Source organism: Anopheles cruzii, chromosome 3 (genome assembly GCF_943734635.1).
Source record: "Anopheles cruzii chromosome 3, idAnoCruzAS_RS32_06, whole genome shotgun sequence".
Classification (NCBI taxonomy): Eukaryota; Metazoa; Arthropoda; class Insecta; order Diptera; family Culicidae; genus Anopheles; species Anopheles cruzii.
The window spans coordinates 77031587-77045302 of NC_069145.1; the positions used below are offsets into that span (position 1 = coordinate 77031587).

At 51.1% G+C, this 13716-nt stretch overlaps 1 protein-coding gene across 1 annotated transcript in view; it reads left to right on the forward strand.

Moving 5' to 3' along the window:
• The first annotated feature begins 1011 nt into the window (after positions 1 to 1011).
• Positions 1012 to 13716, forward strand: part of LOC128273621 (dual 3',5'-cyclic-AMP and -GMP phosphodiesterase 11) — a 32893-nt gene continuing 20188 nt past the window's right edge. Inside the window, exons 1-2 of the mRNA XM_053011634.1 lie at positions 1012 to 1187; positions 3680 to 3760. The gene's annotated coding sequence lies outside the window, so the exon portion shown is untranslated. The remainder of the gene's footprint in view (positions 1188 to 3679; positions 3761 to 13716) is intronic.

Below are 13716 nucleotides of genomic sequence, written 5' to 3' on the forward strand. Positions count from 1 at the left end.
GTCAGCTGCCCAGGAAGCGGCTACGGCGCCTGCGCCTGCGCCACAACCCGTTAGCGCCGCGCTGAACGCGAATTTGCCGCTGTGTTGTCGTCGTTGCCATTGTGCACGTGTGTGTGTGTGTGTTTGTTGGGTTGAAGGTGGGGGGATGATTTAAGGCTATGTAATCTGCAACGCAACGGCAAGCAGTGAAGGTGATCCAAGCAATCCCCAAAACAACAAACCGCTCCACGATCGAGCGTACTTTTTGACACTTTCCTGGCAACTGGCTGCGCTGGTGTGCGTGAGAGAACGGCTCGCGGCGCAGTGACAGTTCTTCTCTGGTGCTGCTGCTGCTGCGAAAGGGGTCGGATCGTGTTCCCGTTCTTCTTCCATCACCTGTCAGATGGTGTTTGTGAGGTGCTGTGTGTGATGATGGTGCATACTTGTTGTTGATGGTGTTGCCCGGCCGCGGAGAGTGTTTCGCGCAGTCCACGGAACTGTATCGGTCAGCGATCGCGGGATTATTGTGCCCCGTCCGCTTTGTGTGAGATTTGTGCGTTCTGCGTGGTGGCCAAGATTTGAGCCCCGCGAGGCTACGCATTGTTGTGTCCTTTCTTGCGAGCGAAACGAAGTAAAAGTGTCTCCCCGTTTGAGGAGTGGCGCACGGGAAAAGTCGAAAGTAGCCCGGTTACCGTTCCCGCGGCAGCGATCATAATGTTCGTCCAGCAGCGCACCCTGGTCCGGAGATCCGCCACGATCCAGTAAACAAACGCGAGAGCGTCCGAAAACTCGCTGCGCATTGGATGATGGTGTTACCAACGGCGGCGAGCGACGAACAACGCGGAGCACCGTGTTTCAACAGAATCTTTCACGCGACCACGTCGCGTAGGATCTAAAAAAAACCTAGCGGGAAACAGATTTCACCACCAACGGCCGGCGGTGTTGTATCGGATTTGATACACCCGGGTCCGGACGGAGCGGCGGCCGGTGTGTTACCGTTAGATAGGCAAGAAAGTGAAAATCTCCTACCGTGCGTGCCCGATCGATGCGGTTTTATCGGTCTTCTAAAAGTAGTGCGATCAGGAGGAGTAAAAGGTTCTTCTGGCCGTAACGTGTTCTCGCCGGCGGTGGAATTCGTGAATTTGCGGTCCCTTCTATCGTCGTGACTGTGGCTCGGTTGTTTTGCTTCTTCGCACCCAAAGTGCCATGTAAGTTATGCGCCAATCTACATTTGTTTTGGTTTGCAAAATTACCCTCGTCTGGCCGTAGGGACAGCAGCAGCGGCAATTGACTGCCAGCGATCGTGTACCGGCGGCAAGGCACGCGAGATCGTATCTTGAAATCCCCTTTTAATGTGTGATTGAAGCACATTCAAGTCATAGTCAAGATGGATTAAAGTAAACACACCATGGCACAGGCGCGGTCATAGGCCACAAATTTTAGAATAGAAATCAACGGTAAGGGCCCTTGTCGATTGTTTGAACCCAACGTTATGCCGGACCCGGCGGCTCTTTATCATCGTTGTGCGTAAAAAGTGGTTAAATTATTCGTTTTGCGTCAAGCGAACAGAACTGCGCGATCGATTGGAATCAATTTGTCGAATCGCCGATCGCCGATCTTGCGCCGATCGTTTCGCGGTTCACGGTGGGCTGGGCTGGGAGATGGTCAAGGAGAAACGGAATTCACAGAGCCTTTTGGGTGCGGGCACGCGGGCGGGCGTATGCCCGCCGAAGGGTGGTGGCCAGGCCACCGGGTGGTGTGATCGACAGACGGCGGCAGCGATCGTCGGCGATGCTTTGTTATTCAGGTCACCGCTTCAATCGTTGGTTTATTGCCATTCGCTTTCGCGATATTGAGTGTCGGGTTTCGGTTTTAATTTTCTTCCTTTTTGGCCGTTTAACAGCCCGCCGTTGGCCATGTTGCGCGGCATGCCGAGAGGCATTCGCGCAACCGGGACAACTTAACGGCAGCATAAAAATGTAATGCTGCACGTTGCGCCTTTGCCGATGCTCAACTTGTTGAATATTAATTCGCACGCCGATTGCCGCCCAATTACGCGTAAAGATACGCGGTTTTTGGCAATCAAAATTTGATTCAGCTCCGGCGTGCGCTTTTTTTATGTAACCAATTTTGATACATTTTTCGTCCAATGCACAATAGTGCTCTCGTTATGTTTACAACGTGAATGTTCGTAAGCAAAGGAAACTAAAACCACGAAAAGGAGTAAGAGTTCGAGTTTTTGGTTGTGTTTTTGCACGCTTTACATGCGCCGATCCTTTCACACTGTCCATTCATACTGTTGCCCACAGCACGTTGTATCGTGCGCAATACGATGTCCCAAATGTTACGCAATCGAACGCCGATACCGCGATACCGGCAGGGAAACGAAGCTTAACATCGGCAGCGAACGGCTTTTGTACGCCTTTAAAAAAATATTATTTTTATTATTGTAGTTTCAAAACAGATTTCACGAACCGAACCAGCGGGCCAAGCTGTTTTCGCTCGTAACGATCACAATCGCCTTAATAAGAAGATTAAGGTACCATATTTAAAGTTCGAAGGCGTTTTTATTTTTAACTCATTTCTTGGGAGCTCAGACCGGCTTAGGTACCGGCCGGTTATTGCCTTACTGTAACGGGAGTTAATTCCATGGCCTCGAATTTTTTTCTTTTCTTTTTCGGTGGCAGCATTTTTGAACACATTTTTGCGCCAGGAGGAATTTAATTTGTGTGCACCAAAACCGCCTTATGCAGCGCTACTATCAGTGGTTTGGTATTTGGGTGCCATTGAATGGATGGATATGGATCCAATTGCTGTGCCTTAGTTAAAACCGGGAGCCTTACTTATGTTTGTGCAATTCGACGTTCACGTGGCGTGAAGTGCACTTTCGCTGCACTGAAACCCTGTGCTGTTTAATCGTTGCACACGAGGGCTCGCTTTTAACTTGCTTCCCTTTTGATGTTGGTGGTGGGCAGTGTTAATAGCTGTCGGTGGAGATAGTAAGTGCTTTATAGGTTCAAAACGTTTACGCCATAAAGCGGGAAAATGAATGAGCGCTGTAAAAGGCGCGTCAAAACAAGTGTCAATGAAATACACCGTAGCTCCAGTGCATCGCAGTGCATTCCGTCAACAAATCAATAAAATATGAGGAGCAAAAAAAGAAACCCAGCAGCACTAGGCACCGCCGCCGGGTAGCCGCTCAATTAGCTAAGGGTGGCGCTTCGTCGATTAATCGACTTTCAACATGTCAATGCTTTGAGATCAATCATCCGCGTGTGGCCCAAGAGCGTACGTGAGCTGGGCGTTGGAGAGAGCACCACCCCGCGGAACCCCGGAGGCTCTGGCCGGCCGGCTCTGAAACTGGTTTAACGATTGGTTCCGCCGCTGCTGCTCTAGTGTTGGTGAAATAATTTGCGAAATGATCGCGCGGCGCCTCGTGCGATCCCGCGACTGATGCGTGACCCTGAGAGCCACACGGTAGTGGATCGTGACACATTCCGATAGTTTCTAATTGACACAACCTAGCTCCAACCTAGCTACCAGATTCGGTTTCGGAACTTCCACTCCTGAGCCACTTGTTGCCCATTAATCACGGGTTTCACCCGTTTTTCCCACGTGTGGATGAGCGGCTTGCAGCAATAGATTTTGCCTAATAATGTTGTGTAACTGATTGTTTTCTTTCTCTCTTACTCTCTCGAAGGAATCTTTTGAAAGACTGTCACACTGGCCTCCCCGGGTGAAACGGTACCGCCCGTCCTGTGGCGTTCCCGTCGAAAAGCCGGTAAGTAATGCAAGAACGTAGTGCATGCCTTCATCATGCTTTCAGATGTTTACTTATCGGAGAACACGAAAATAAAACTCCTTTCGATGTCTACTCACCGAGTAACTGAATCGTGCACAATAACCATCAATGTTCTGTAACTAGAAGATCCATCAGTGTTATTGACGAGCTTGAATGTTTTCATTTGCTTCACAAAATTTATAATTTCTGTAACAATTTATTATGACCCCTCATGTAACTTTATTTCCGTTTTTTGCATTGTTTTCATCTAAGTGTGTGGCTGTATTTAAAAAAATGGTCCGGTATCGTTTTTCTTTCATGTGACTTGACAATCCTTCCGATAACTGACCTTTTTCGTGCCTATATTATGCAATGGCAGCGGTCTTGGCCATCATCGGTTATTGCAACTGTAAAACAAACCAAATGCACCAACCATGAACCCCCCGGCGGTGTGGCTTACGTTGCAGTCGGCTCAGCGAAAACAAAACTGATTTGTCAACCCATTGTTTATAACTTTGGTGTCAGAAATGTGTAGTGCTTTATCGCGCCACGCTCACCGTTACCTTCCAGCGTGTAACTGGATACTGATTTGCTGGTTTTGTTAGCTTAAGCAGTTATTTGCATTTGTGCCAGTTTGTTGATGTGTACGAGCTGAAACGGACTTCAACCTCCGGTTGAATGGCTCGCTTCACGGTTTGAAGACCTCACTTGGCTTCCCGTTTTTTTTTTCTGCAAAGTGTAACGACAATACTGTCTCCACGCTCTCCATATGCAGACCATAACGATGGAATCGTCTAATTTAAAAAGCATTTGATTTTTGCTTTCTAACCAGATTGGTGCATTAGTTCATCGACACTTCACGATTAAATGACAAACCCTATCATTTAGAATCAGGTAAACGTAGACACCTCAGACTTCTCATCCGATTTTTGCACACGTCGCGCCCAATGGAGTCGCCTTGTACTGGTGGGCATGGAAAATGGTAATAAAAACTGACCGAAAATAGCCCAAAAATGGTAGTTCCAATTTCGTTACCGACCAAAAATGTGGCGGTCAATTCTAACCAAAAACTGTCTCTCCAAACAGCGCATTGTTTCTGGTGCTCCATTTTCACACTGCGTGAGATGCGTGCTGGGGATGGTGAGAAAAGCTTCTCCGCCGCGAGCGCGTGAGTTCACTCACCACCCAACGCACCCGGTGAGCTGGTTCACTCACCCCGTTTCGCATTAACGGATGAACGCAACGGATGCGCCAACGCAAAGCTTTGTATGGTGGGTGGGTGGGTGGTAGTGGGTTGGGTTGTTGCTGGCGGTCGACAGAATCGCGATTCGCTTTTTGCCATTCGTTGTCCGAGCTCAGTTTCGTTCGGTCCTCCAAGAAAAGTAGTCGCTCTCTGCGCGCGCGGTAGCTCCTGTCGATGTTCCGCGGTCGCGTTTTGTCGCTCGCCCAGTGACGGGATCGGTTTCGGTGGCCCGTTGTGTTCCGGTCGGGGTCACAAGGAAGAACAATAGATATAAGCTGCGATCGCGTATGTGCCGGTTCGTATTGACCTTCTTCGAGCTGGTCTCTAGGTTAATGGCGGAATAAGTGAGAAAACCGGTCCGGTGCAGTGAAGAGATGCAGTTCCGATGCAGTGCGTGTCCAATGTTGCCATCAAGATGGTAGTCGGCAAACACTGGTGCTTCAAAACGTACAGTCAGACGAAGCAGTGAACCGAGTTGAGGGGTGGCTTTCAAGCGGAAAAGCCAAGTGGTGGCGGCCACGGTGCTGAGCAACAAACGTGGAGCGGCGGTTCGAAAAGGGAAAACCCCGAACCGCTCGCGCGAATCAACATTCCGCCGTTGGGTCGAAGATTGTGCCCCCGAGCGGCCAGCCGGCCTTTGTTTTGTTTACTCTCTGCGTCGTTCGAAGTGTCTCGACGGCGGCGGGCCCGTCGGCGTCGACGGTCAAATCGCATCGGCTTTCGGCGATTTTCCCGTTTTCACCGGAAGTGGCGTTGATCGCCATGCTGTTTGCCCGAGCCGGCCCGGCGCGCAATCGTTCGCCGCATGCACTGTCACCGGGACACGCACATCATGGGCGAGGGAGAGAGAGACAGTGAGCAAGACACACACACAGCGAGAAATCGAGGAGATCGAGTGGGAGCGACTACGCGCACTTGGCCGTGCAGCGGTGTTGTGATGTTTATTTATAATTTTCCTCACCTTTATGCGATTGTTTCGCCGCTTTCGGTGCCGGTCCCGACCTCGTCTCTCTCTCTCTCTCTCTCTCTCTCGGGGGAACCGCGTGTGGTCACCGGGAGTCTGAGGGCCCAAAATATCGAGCAAGTGATTCAAACACGGACAGCCGCCATCTCTCGAACGAGCTCATCTCTTCGGCAGCCGAACAAAATTTGAATCCATTGGGTAGCGGCGAAAGTAATGTGGTCTTGCTGGGTGGCTAACACTCCCCGAATTTCGCTGGGAACTTCCCTTCGGCACCCAAAAATGCTTCGTTAAGGCCAGCTCATAGTGAGTTGACATATGGTCAATTCACAATTAATCGGTTCCCTCCTGAATTGGTGTTGAGTTGGTGAAAAAATGCCTCATTACTTTCGGATCGATCCCCAACCCATCAGCATCAGCGCGGGTGCGGATTTATCTTTCAAAGAGATTTTCCATGTTTTTGTAGTAAGGCCACAGAGCACACCCCGAAGTCGAGCTCAAAACGCAAAACTTTGTTCCATTCTTCAACCACAAAATGCGCCAAACGAGCTGGGAAATGTTTGGAGGATAAACTTGGCCAATGGAAACGCATGAACGGCAGGAAGAGGTAGCTCTATAATTGATCGACCGTTGAGAAAGGTTCGTGGCAGGCACACCGGCTGGAAGATGCGCACCGCTGGCCCCCCGCCGGGGGGTTGCTGCAGTTGCTCCATCAGCATCGCCGTTGGCCATCGCATCGCCATCAGCGGCGCTGTGTGCTGTTTCCATCAACGGCGGTGAGCTAATTTGAGGACGAGCGTGTGCGGGACCGTTTGAATGCACTTCCTGCACGCGGACCGGGGCGGGTTGGGTTGGGTTGGGTTGATAACGAAAATAAGTTTCGACGGATAAACATTTGCGCAGTCCCGCGCCGTCGTGGCAATTATCTATCAAAGCCACACACGCACGCCAGGGTCGCCAGGTCGTCGCGAGAAGGTCGCGTTCCTGTTCGGAATGGGGTGGAATTTTCAAAATAAATTAATTGTTCTTGAAATATTATAAGTGAAGCGAATCGATGCCAGGGCTCGCTGGCGCAGAGCGCGCTCTTTGGGTCGGCGCTAGAGAAAATTCAGCCAGCCTTGCCCCAGCCAGAGCCGCGGTAGGGTTCACTTCTTCATATGGTGCCTGTGTCGCACCGTCAACATTAGCGATGCCACGAACGGCACGAACTGGCTACAAATAAGCTCTAATTACGCTGAACTCGCGGAGCGTGTGCCGGTGTGACAGCCACACGGCCAGGGGGTCGAAAGGAGGCACGGTTATTGATTAGTTCACCGGGCGGGGGGACACCAAACATTTCCCCAGCCAGCCCAGCGCTGTTTAGTGCAGGTGCAGTCCGGCGCCAAATATGGCGTCCGCAAACGCGTGGCTGCCGCCACGATCGGCGTCAGGACACACAGACAGGACCCGGGCAAAGCTGATCGAAAAATGCATAGGTTTGTTCGAAAAAAAATAAGCAAATTGATTTCCAAAAAAAAATCGCTGCATTATCCTCGCCACTTCCAACGGGGTTCAAAAGGACGGGGTGGTCTCTCGAACGCCACAAATGGCCCATTTTGATGCCACAAAGTGTGCCTTCCAGTGAGGGTGCTATTTTTGGAACGAGGCTAAAAATGGCAGCCCGTTTTGGTCTCCTATCAAGGGCGATCGAAAGTGGGCGCTAGAATTAGAACTGATTTTTGGCATCGACCGCGAAGCTTTTAAGTCGGTCCTCGCACATCACCCACGCCAGCCGACCGATGCCGATTCACCCTTCCGGACCCATCAAGTGCAGTGTCAAAGGTCACCCCGAAAACCGCTAAAAGCCCTCAGACAGTGGACCTGTTTGGTCAGCCCTCAAACGTTTCAGGCGCACCCTGGCTCCTTGGCCCCGCGGGCCAACCAGCTGGCAGCCTGGCTGGCTGGCTCGTCGCCCAGCGCGAAATCTTGGTGCGTCGCGTCGTGTAAACGTCAAGAGTGTCCTGGTCCGCGTCACGGATCAATTCGTCACCCGCGCGCTGACAGGGCACGTGCGGAGAGCGCATCGCTAGCGGGCAACGAGGGGCGCTTCGAGAGGGTGGCCCGGCTCTCTACATATTCATCAAGACGCGGAGCGCGTTGGAAAATTATCATTTTCAACTCGTGCTGTCCGTTGCCCCGTGGACTCGGGACGTCGTTGGGGCCATGTTGGGGACGGCTTTCGGTTCGGTGGTTGTTGCCGCTGTCATCGTCGTCGGTCGCTGGTCGCCGGTCGTCGTGCCTCGTGGCCACTCTTGACCCTCGCCCCCCTCGAGATGAGGAAACCGAAGCTGGTCCACCGATGGCGCTCGTGTCCGCGTCCGGCCATTGATGGTTGTGTGCAATCAATTGACACGTTTGTGGCTGGTGGCCGTTGGTGTGGACGAGGGCGGTTTTCATACCTACGTTTTTATTTGCACCGCCCGGCTTGACCAGCCCCGTCCCACCGTCGTCTCGGCCCGGTGCATACTGTTGTCACCCGGCACTGCACTTCCTGCCGCCCGGCACGGTGTTATCGCTGCTGTGAATTTTTAATTGGATTACTGAACCGATCCCCCCGACGCGCTGATGGGATTAAAATAATAAATAATTCGAAGAAAGTCCCCGTGCACTTGTCGGGAGACGGCACACACACACACACACACACACACACACACACACACACACACACTGTTTGGTGGCCGACCTCATGCCTCGTGGCTCGATGATTCATGGCACTCGGTTTATTGCTCCACTGATAGTGCGACAGCGGTGGGCGAAGGCCCAACCACTGCACTGCGAATTGCACAAGAGAGTTGCATCCAAAGTGGGTGACTTGCGGCGAACGCCCTCTACCTTCGTCCGGCCGTTCGAGTGCTGTGCAAACGTCACGGAACCGACCTACACGTGGTTCGATCCGGGTCGGGTTCCGGTAAATATTGGGGACCTTTTGCGTGACATTTCCGTAATTTGAGTTGCGGGTAGTTTTTTAAACATTCCAAGTGGGCGAAATTATGAATCACGTGCGTCTCCTTGTTTGCTCTTGAACAACATCAGAAACGTTACCAACACCAGGAGCCTCCGTCCTATCATCGCCCTTAGGTTGTTGCGCTGAAGTTTATTCACTGTGTCACTGCGTTGGAACTGCCGCGTCTCGATCGCACTGGAAACCCATTACCTGGCGCGTCGTAGACGGTCGGGGACCAAATTCCCACAAATTACCCCGCCTTGGCCACTACTACTAGTTGCTCCAATTCATGTGCCTGCCTGCAGAAAGCTATGCGAGAAAAGCGGGCCGGAAAAAAGAAAATCAATTGTTCCCATTTTCGGGTGAGCGACCAGCACCGACCCCGTTCCGGTGTGGCTGGCGCGTGTGTCCCGTGCCCGTAAATTCTGTACCGCTTTAATTTATGCGGTTTTTCCTCTCACCCGGGCCCGCCAGAGGCTAACGTCGAAAAGCGTAAACACAGCGCCTGATTCCGTGACCAATGACCTCGTTAGTCGTGGAACGGAGACGGAGCAGCAGCAAGCGATGGTCTATCGATCGTTTCTGTGCCGTCCGGCAGGACGATTGCCGGTTAGCAGAAGAAATTCTTCCTTCCTTGTGTTCTGGGCCCCAGTTCCCTTTTTGCGACCCCCCACATTACGCTAAGCCAGTGATGGATCCTTGCGCCACTTGATGGGATTAGTTTAGTCGGACAGCAGCACAGTCCTTTTGATGTGGAACCTTATCCCGCCGCACGCCGTAACAATATTGTTGTTTGTTGCCCAGAATTCCCAGTTACAAGTAATCCCCGATGCACCTATGGACCGACAAATTGAATCCGTCCGATGTTTATTAGACCCCTGTGTGCGGCATCTTACGGCATCTGCATCTTGTGTCGGCTTTGCGGCTTCGAATGAAGCAATTGAGTACGCCACCGACACAATTATCTGGCGTATGCTGCATGTGGTGTGTCCTTACCCTTACTGTTGGTCGGCCTGTGGTGCAGTGGAAATCGTGTGTCATTCATCTCTCATCATTGCTTGTCCGCACTAATTCCTTGCCGCAGCTCACAAAACTCGGTGTCATTACTGTTACGGTGCTCTGACCTGAGGGCGTGTTTCGGTGTACCATGTATCGCTGTCCTTTCGATGTTTCATCCTCATCCTGTTCTGTGTACCACACACACACACTCTCTCCCACATATAGACACCATGAGGAAGCCGAGGCCGGTTCCTTCGGTATCTGATTCCGATATCTTTTCTTTCAGATATCCACAAACTTTGGAGACCGAATGACGCTGTCCGTCTGCTGGGTACCAATTGGACCCTTGCACGAAAACTAGGTAAAGTCATTTCGCATGCGTCCGTTCAACCCCGCAGCGGGATTTGGTTAATGTGTGTGATTCGTTTCTGTTGATCGTTCCGTCCGTGGTGGCGGGATCCCCTGAAGGATTAGATTTTTTGACTTCCGCTACCTGAAAGGTGCTCGGACGCTCTAGAGATTTTTTCCATGCAATGTTAGCTCTCAACAGCTTCCGCCGCGAACGAACATCCTGGTCGGATACTCCACAGGATGCACACTGCACAGGCGGCATCCAAATACGGCCCTTACCCCTTCTGGGGGTCGTCACATATGCTTTCGCGGTGCTGCTGCAGCCACCGGTATCCGGGGGATGTGCCCGCCGTATGGCGAAAAGTTAAATAATCGCATTGAGATTCAAATTCGAATCTTGCTTATTCAATTTGAGCAGCTCGCTTACAAAGTCGTTTCTCGCAAACGAACGCCCCCTTCGTTCGGGGAGGTTCACTTGTAATTCTGCTTCTAATTACATTACTTTTCTGCGAGCGTGTCGTGCGGCCACCGGCAGCAAAGCGGGTATTTGCTTTTTACACAGTACACTTAGTGTCACTTTGATTGCCCGCAAGACCGCAAAGTGGGAAACCTCCAGCAGCAGTCCAGCCGCTCCATCTTAATGTGTACCAAGTCGCTAATGTCTTGTGACACCGTCGCAGTCCTGAGAAAGGTACCCGATAGTGGGACGATCTTCGCCGGTGTAAAATTTGGACACATCCCCCTACACAGTTGGGGTCCCAACTGCTCTCCGGAGCAAACGGTAGCGCAAAGGGGTTTGCACAATAAATTTGATGTCCCGCTTTTTACACTGCCGGCAAATGAAGTTGTTCACGTCCTTGCCCTGGCACTTTGTTTTCGTGTCCTTTCGCGTTTCCTTTGCGCTTCATTTGCGGAGAGGGAATTTGAACGCGTAAGCCAAGCTTCTGGGTAGCTCGCAGGAACGGTGCACCTTTTTTTAAGGGGCCCAGTGATGAATTAATTTCCTTCGCAACACAGATACCAGGGCATTAGAAACCAATTTGGCGGGGAAAACTCGGTCTTCCTGCAATGGCCGAACCTTGGCCCTTGGCAACCAACGCACCGGCGGCGGCGGCGGCGACGACGACGACGACGTCGGCTCCGTCGTCGGTGAAGTTTGGGAAAAACATTCACGCGGGAAAGGGCGAGTCTTGGCGGGCGGAACCAAGAAACCAGTGAATGAAACCCTTGGCGCGGTTTGGGCGGGCGCGCTAAACGGCGCTGGAAAGTTGAGCGAACTTCGTGCGACATTTTTGCTTCTAATTTTAGACTACATCGGCGATCAATGGCACACGCGATAGCGATAGCGTAGGTTCTTGCGGACGGGCGCACGATTCGAGACTTTGTTACGTCAATCGATGCAAAAAATGGAAGTTTTGCCATGCCCGGGACCCGGGGCCTGTGCCCGGATGGTAAGTTGGCTTTTTGCCACCTCGCGGCGATGCTCTGGCAAGAACGTAAAGTGTATAAAGTTGAACGCGATAATAGTTTGATCGGCCCTTCGGGCTTGCGTCGGGCATTTTTATGAGAGAAAATACGAAATGTATAAATGTATCTTTTGATTGATCAGAAATACGGTGTGGAAATCGTTGTTTTGGGATGCTCAATGCAATTTTGTCCACAAAATTTATTGTAGAAACAACAACACCATGATAAGGTTCAATGAACGGTTCGATTCAGCTCTCAACCATAAAACTGCGAACGAAGCAACGATTAGCAGTATGATTGGTTGTTGCAGACTGAAATTTCTTCCTTAGAAGGGACGACGAAAACAACCGCCGTATCCTTCGTGGAAGCTGGATAGTAATTCTGTTGAATGTTTATACAAAGTTGTTACCTAGGCGTTGAGCACTTCTTCTTGGAAACACTTGGCCCACAGCACCACCTGTCTATTTTTAACATGCGTTCAGTTCGGTCGATACGACAATCCATTTGAAATAATCCCTCGGAATGCAACGTTATGATGCGCCAGAGACCTAGCCCGCAGACACTTGGCCTTGGTTCGAAGCTCGTCATGACGTCGCCCGAAGAACACCCCTGGAAGTGCCCATTTATTAAAGTGCATTTCGGATTAAAGCCCGGACACTTTCACAGGCGGCACTAATTGTCTCGGATTATGCGCCAAGCCGGAAGGAAGGCTACAAAACGGTGCACCAACCTCCGGGCAGCTAATAGATAGTACTAAAAGTGCCCAATTTACGCTCGGTACTTCCGGGACAGCAAGTATGCTTTTTCCAGAGGCTTCCCCCTCTCGTCATTAAATTCGGTTTTGTCGTTCCATTTTCGAATATTTCATGCCCTTTGCCAAACAGCACCCCTGCGGACTGTCACCCTGCATCCTCATAGGGCTTAGCGCAACGATGTAGAAAGTTGTAAATGCGGTTCACTTTTTCAACAACATTAGCCCGAATGTCGCACACAAATGTGCCGCAATTACTCAACCTAACTCGACAGATATCCATCCCAAGCCGGAGCGAACGTCGGCCGGTGTGCTTTTGCCGGACAAATGGAAGCTCCGGTGCCGGTGCTTTGGGTTTTTCTTGGCCCAAAATCCTAGGCAATGATGCTGACAGCCAAAAGTTAGTCCTCTCCCCTCCGGGTGGCGGCGTAGAGATTTGCCCAAATGTGTCACAGCTGTTTTCACGATTTTTCACCCTGATTAGGTGATGCCCTTTCGCATCGATGCCGCCCTTTTTATCATCCGCCATCGTCAGGGCCGGCGACCGTGTTGGGCTTTATGAAGATGCTGTTGTTAGGCTTATCGGATCTAACCAAATTGGCGACGACACAATTAGGGACTGAAATCCTGCGTTTCATTCGAAGCATTTCAATTCATTCAGTATTATTTCGGAATAAAATCTGCGTTCCAGTAAATCTTTGGCATCGGTTACTTTGAACGAAAAGTATGTAAAAAGCAAGGAAAAAGGAAAAAGTGTTTGACAGCTACTGTCATGTGAAAATGTTGAATTTTGTTCCTGGTAAAGTGTTTTTGTGTGGCGTTCTTCTTTAGTGCGAAGAAAAGTGCCAACGAAAGTCTTCGTATTTTAATGGATGTTTAAGGTGAACATGCTCTGGCTGAGAGAACGTGTGAGGCACTACTTTCCGGTGCACCCAATTCAGACCTGCCGCCGCCGGAGAAAGTTTATCTATTGCGAATACACTACAAATCGGATGTGGCTCTCATCGAGTTTAGATTGAAAAAGTTTGCTATTTCGGTCCACGCTCTGTTTCTGGCGCTCGAGCAGCTCCACGTGCCACTGACAGGAGCGGTTGAAGTTTCTTTACTATGGTTGACACAACAACCGCATCCGTGTGGTGTGGCCGCGAATGGGTTATGGGTGGCCGATGCACACCGAAGGCGCAGTCATCTGCGTTGGCAG